This window comes from Notolepis coatsorum, assembly GCF_963971535.1.
Source record: "Notolepis coatsorum genome assembly, chromosome: 1".
In the NCBI taxonomy this organism is placed as follows: domain Eukaryota; kingdom Metazoa; phylum Chordata; class Actinopteri; order Aulopiformes; family Paralepididae; genus Notolepis; species Notolepis coatsorum.
Window position 1 is genome coordinate 249,577,309 of NC_140165.1, and position 6,610 is coordinate 249,583,918.

The following is a 6,610-nucleotide window of genomic DNA, read 5'->3' on the forward strand; positions in this document are numbered from 1 at the left end:
TTTCTATGGTCAAAGAAACCATTTTATGATGAAATACACCACCCACTTAAATGTGCTTCTTTATTATTACATTTGTATGTCAAATTATTTTTAATAATATATCCAAAATGCACCTGATTAGATAAATGACATGTTGGTGCTCTAGTGCGACATCTAGTGGCTGAATGTTATATCGCACCTTTAACGAAAGGTTATGTAGATAACCTAGTTATATTAGTATTGGCTGAGCGTCCCGCTCTGAGCCTTACGAGATACTCTGTGATACATATTGTATCTCCCACGAATAAAAAACACATGCACCCCACCTGTATGGGGCCCCGCCCCTAATGGTGGCCACCACCCATATAACCATGACTCTGGTCATGAAACACCCTTCCTCGCCAAAAACCCGTCCCAGGAAAAGATCCCTCAAGAGGGAACTCAGGGCGCGCAGAGCGGGACGCTCAGCCAATACTAATATAACTAGGTTATCTACATAACCTTTCGTTATATTTCGTATTTGCATCGCGTCCCGCTCTGAGCCTTACGAGATAATGGGGAAGAGCGGGCGCGAGACCCGACAGATGTACCCCCTGAGGACCCGTAAGCCCACATCAAGGGGTGCGGGGAGCCCTGTCACCCCATCCTTCCTAATGAAGGGGGGGCGCAGTCAACTCCACCTGAATGCGAACAAGAGAGAGCTAGAACCCCTTGAACACACCGTACAGGCGGAACCACGTGTGACCCAACACACTGTGGCCCATACCCACACACTCCTGCTACCCGACCAAAGGACGGGAAGCAGGAAAGGCCACAGACCCCAGAACCGCCTGGGAGACAGAACCCCCGGTCATGTCCATGAGGTAAAACCTTACAAAGGAGCCCGGGGAGGACCATGAAGCTGCAGCACAGATGGCCTCCACCGAGGCCCCACCCAGGAGAGCGGCAGAGGCAGCCACCCCACGAGTGGAGTGCGCCCTGACGCCCCCAGGGGGATCCTGCCCAGCCAGCGTGTAGCAGAGGGCAACACCCTCGCACAACCAATGGGACAGACGCTGCTCCGACAGTGCCTTACCAGCACGAGCCCCACCGTAACAGACAAAAAGCTGGTCGGTAACCCTGAAATCCTGAGTACGGCTGAGGTAAATCCCCAAGCACGGACTGGACATGACAGGTGAAGGCCCGCATCTAACTCACTAGTGTGAGGAGGAGGACGAAACGCCTGAACCACAATATCCCGGGAGCGGAAGGAACTCCGGATATTCTCAGGCACGAAAGCAGGATCAGGTCGCAGAGTGACACCGCAATCGGTCCGAAAAGACAGGCACTCTGGACGTACCGAGAGAGCACAGAGCTCACCTACGCGTTTAGCGGAAGTGACAGCCAGAAGGAACGCGGTCCTGAAGGACAGCTGTCCCAACGGCGCCCGCTCGAGCGGCTCAAACGGGGCCAAGGACAACCGACCGAGGACCAATTGAAGATCCCAAGTCGGAGCCAAGGAGCGTTGCACCGGCTTAACGCGTCGAGCGCCAAGCAGGAAACGCTTCACAAGAGGGTGGCTGAACAAGACATCCCCTCAAACCCCTCATGATAGGAGGATATAGCTGCTGCATATACCCTCACCGTCGAAGCCGACAGTCTATCAAGGAGAGACTGGAGGTAACTAAGGACAGCATCCAGGGGGCAGGAGACTGAGTCCCGGCCCCCCACCTTACACCACACTTGGAACATACGTCATCTGCCCGCGTAAGCGCGACAGTGGAGGGAGCATGCGCATTCCAGATGGTAACACCATCAGGATCAAGAACCTGCGCCCCTCAACGTACCCGTCCCAACAACTGACCTAACAGATGTATGGGGAAGAATCCCTGGCGGCACGGCATCGGTCCCAGACCCGCCTGGCCATGTCCAGACGCAATCCTCACCCGTCAGGATGAGGGCCGCCCCGCGACAGTACACCTGCACCCACATTCTCCCTGCCGGGGATGTGGGGAGCCCTCAGGCCGCGCAGATGGAGGACGCCCATAGCCAGCCGCCCGCCGCCTGGTGCAGACAGGGGGAGCGTACTCCTCCCTGTCTGTCGATACACGACACTGACGTCGTAACGTCCGTCCTGATCAACACCATTTGTGGACCAGAAGGACCGCTTTCAACACCAACACATTGAACGTAGCGCAGACCGGGCAGCATGGTTTGCCAGCTGCCCCCTACTGCGTTGGCCCGACGCATCACCAGCGAGGGAGGCGTCGGTGAAAACGCGACGTGAGACAGCGCCGTAACCGTCCTAGGACGGAACCTCCCGAGCGTGTTGACAACACGCTCTGAAATGGATGCCCATAGCCCTCCAACCGTTGACTGGGAAGAGGAATACTCTACATCCAGTCTACAGCAACCCCAGGCTGGTAGAGACCTGCCTGGTATGAGACCTGACGATCCACCTTGACCGCGAAGGACCAGAACGTCATCAGGGCAGAACACTCCGTAACCCCGGACGACGCAAAGGCCCCAGTGCGGCCTCCACGCACTTGGTGAAGATGCGGGGAGCCAGAGAAAACCGAACGGCAGCCTCTGGTACTCATACGCTAACCCTGCAAAGGAAGCGTAGGTAAGCCCTAGGATGGAAGATCGGGGATGCGCATACGCATCCTACAGGTCTATGGAGGAGAACCAGACCCCCACCTGACAGTGTTCAACAGGTAATAATAATAATGCAGGACCTGTTCAGAGGTAGGAGACGATCCAAAAAATGCTGAACCTTCCCATGGGACAGGTCCAGCCTGGGTCTTACACCCCTCCCTCCCGACTTCTCGGGCTGAGAACACCGGGAGGAGAACGCCACGACGATGGCTTGCTTCGTCCACAGAGATTGGATCTCGTCGACCAGAGCTGTCCCTGCTGGAGACCCCGACAACAGGGTCTGTACCAAACCTGAAAACGGGTGGGGTTGTGTAAACACAAGTCCCCGCCTCACCGTTCTCTCCATCTACCTCGACATATGGTACTGCCGTAGTCATATGTGACGACACTCCCAACGCACCCGCCGTCACGTGGCGCAGGTCCGCCAGGAACTGTAGATAGTTGGCCCGGTCCCCCCGCTGTGCGTAGACAACCCTGGAACCGTGCGAGGAGCGCGTTCCGTGTCGGAACACCTGACCCTGACACACCCACGAGGCAATCGCACCCAAGGGGGAACCCCGACAGAAAGGGCCGATCTGATACGGGGGGCTTCCGATGAAAAAAGCCCCCCCACTGAACACCCCTCCAGAACATGCTGAAGGAGTTGTTCTGCAGCCGGACATGCAAGGTGTAAGGCCCCCATGGGTTCCTACACACCGTAGCCCTGCAGTGATATTACTACCACCCCAAACCATGTGAGCTGCGACCACTTGCCAATATTTCAGGAGTGGGAGGCACCAACATGATACCTGGCCTGGCGAAGGCGAGGCCGGGGAAGCCCGCACTGTGTGCCTCAAAAGGTTTCGAGCCCCCCTGCTGACAACACTTAAGTTGACAGACGTAACACCAGGCTCAACCAACACAGTTCAAGGTGTGGGAGCCGCTTGACAGCACAACATTCTCACGGACAGACCCAGGCTCAGCCATCAACTGGGTGTCAGCCCCTGTCCCCATGAGAAGCGAAAAGTGGGGCCGCCCGCGCATCAACGAAGGCACGCGGCCCGCAGCCAAAGGAAACAATCAGAGCCCACTTCTCCCGCTGGTGTTGGGGAAGGGAGTGATCGGAGAGCGGGCTGCTCGCGGCAGGACGGTGACGGCTTGTTTGTTCAAGCCGAACCCATCCTACATGGCCGATCCCTCGGCCGCCAAGGCTGTCGGCCTTGTGGACACCTGTCGAATCAACGCCCAGGATACCTCTGGCGGGGGAAAAACATGGCCGCCTGTCGAGGGCCCCGTCATCGCCGCTGACGAGGCCGTGCTCTCTCTTCTTCTGGCTGCGCGGTGTGAGGCGGTGTAGGGCCTAGGACAATACCGCCCGCGCTCCAGCAGAAGACCAAAATCCCCTGCGGAGAGGGGAACCCTGAGCGGTTATAGCTTGCGGCTGGGTCAAAGCTAATAACGTCAACAACCTCGCGCGATGTGTCGACGTCGGCTGGCCCTCAAGGCCCCTCCACCAGACACCATTTCTTTAATAGAAAAAACACCAATTCGAACACAGTTCTAATCGTTGCCAATTCCATACCGTGGCGGTACAAGCCTTAACAGCCCACCAGCCACTCGCCAGGCCGACCCACCCATGGTGTCGGCCGGGCGGGGCATTGTTTCAATATATCAAAAACAAAGGACTGACGTTAACATGGAGCACCAGTGGTGATTGCAAACAGCACCCTCCACTGTGGTGTGCACCATGAAAGGGTTAAATGAATAAAAGAGCTAAACCACAAAAACTGTAGAATGAGCAAACCCATACACACAAAGTTTAAGGGGAGACGGACCAGACCCGTCTTCATTCAAAATATTCACAACAGAACACCAGCCCTAGTTTAGCCCATTTACCAAAAAAGGTAAACAAAGCCCCCCCCCCGCACTACTCCCCCAGTATACCGATTGACCGTCAGTATGAATGGTTTGAGAGGAGAGAAAGCTGTAGCAAGACAGACCTTCTCATAGCAGAGTGACAAAACGAAACAATAGCCCCCTACACAGGGCCGCCCCAGGAGATGGGGGGCCTCGCGTCTAAAAACGCACAGGGCCTCACATTTCTCCCAGGCGGCCCTGCCCTTATACTACTGCAGCCTAACGCCAGGCAATGTGGGACCCAAGACAACAATTGCCTGTGCACAGACACGCAACATGTTTATCATGTCGGCTGGACCCATAGCCCCACTACCCGACGCCAACCCAGATGGGAACACCGTTCAACAAACCCCGCCGGAACACAAGGTAAAATACCTGGCTAGGAACCTAGCCACGACCTACCCCGTTGTCAACCCATTTACCCGAAAAAGGTAAATAGAACTCAAAAACCCCACAACAGCTACCGACTGACCTTCATTGATGAACCGGGCAAGAGGCGGGAGAGTGACAACATCTCACGGCGGAGACATTAAAACAGCATAGCAATTAGCAGTAGTAATAGCATGCGGCAGTAGCGATAGCATGTAGCATAGCTTCAGATGTTTTAGCAGCACGCCCAAGACAGCTTGGAAACCGTTCCCTGCAGAGAACGTTCACCAAACCATCCTGCCCCCGGCGCCAACACACAACATGGTTGTGTTAACAAAACAAACCAGCATTACTAACACTAATACCCATGCCTGAAGACACAGGGCCTACCTGAGTACAAGCTGGCCCGACAGCCAGCCTTGTACAGCTGAACCTCGATGTGCAGTCATCAAACGAGGAACATCAACACAGGCCCGTCGTGTCGCCGAAAACATGCATCGAAGATGCCAGGGGCCAGCAACCTCCGGTAAGCTTCCAACATTATTAATCTTCCTTAATCTTTTCATTCCGCTAGACTCGTATGGTGCATGCATCCAATACGCTGGGACGAAAACAGAGGAAGGGTGTTTCATGACCAGAGTCATGGTTATATGGGTGGTGGCCACCATTAGGGGCGGGGCCCCATACAGGTGGGGTGCATGTGTTTTTTATTCGTGGGAGATACAATATGTATCACAGAGTATCTCGTAAGGCTCAGAGCGGGACGCGATGCAAATACGAAATATAACCTCTGCTTTTTGATGCAGCATAATATAATCCAAAAGTAACAAAATAATCAGATTTAAAAACACCACAAGGTGTTCACTGGAGAAATCACCCCTACCTCACTGGAGACCTCACTCCTACTTCACTGGAGACCTCACTGAATAAATCACCCCTACCTCACTGGAGAAATCACCCCTACCTCACTGGAGACCTCACTCCTACTTCACTGGAGACCTCACTGGAGAAATCACTCCTACCTCACTGGAGAAATCACCCCTACCTCACTGGAGAAATCACCCCTACAAGTTCAAGTTTCAAGTTTCTTTATGAGTTGTCATACAGAAATACAGAATACTTTTGCATGAAATGCTTCTTTCTGTTTTGCTCCTGAGAGTGTGCTAGATAAAAAACAAGATAGTGTAAAATAGTATAATATAAGTATAAAATAGAAAGTCAAGTACGTAAACAAGTGTAAACAAAACAAAAAAGTTCAATGTACATACAGTATATGTACAGTTCTATACTTATGTACAGTCTATACAGTCAGCTACTATACAGTAGTGTAGAATGGTGAGGTATAGCTTAGCTTGTGGTGCCACCTTGTGGTGGTGAGGTGCATGGGATTGATGCCAATAAATATAAAGTGTGTGGGTGCTACAGTATGTTGTTTATTTAAAGTGAGTGTGTGCGTGTGGATGTGTGTGTTGTGGGCAGTGGTGCAGTGGTGGTCCCATGCGGTACCACGCCATCCCACCACTCTTCTGAGCAGAAGTATGCGCAGTCACGCACGGATGTGCACGCGCGCGCACACAAAAATGCGCTCCTCGACTCCTGCGCCAAGTACCCACCTGTCTTGCATAACAATAGCGCAGGTCGTCAGGTGTCTTCAACTACGTCCTCATATACACGGTATAAACAGATCATTTGACAACAAACAGTTAATTTAGTTTGTATTTACTTTTTT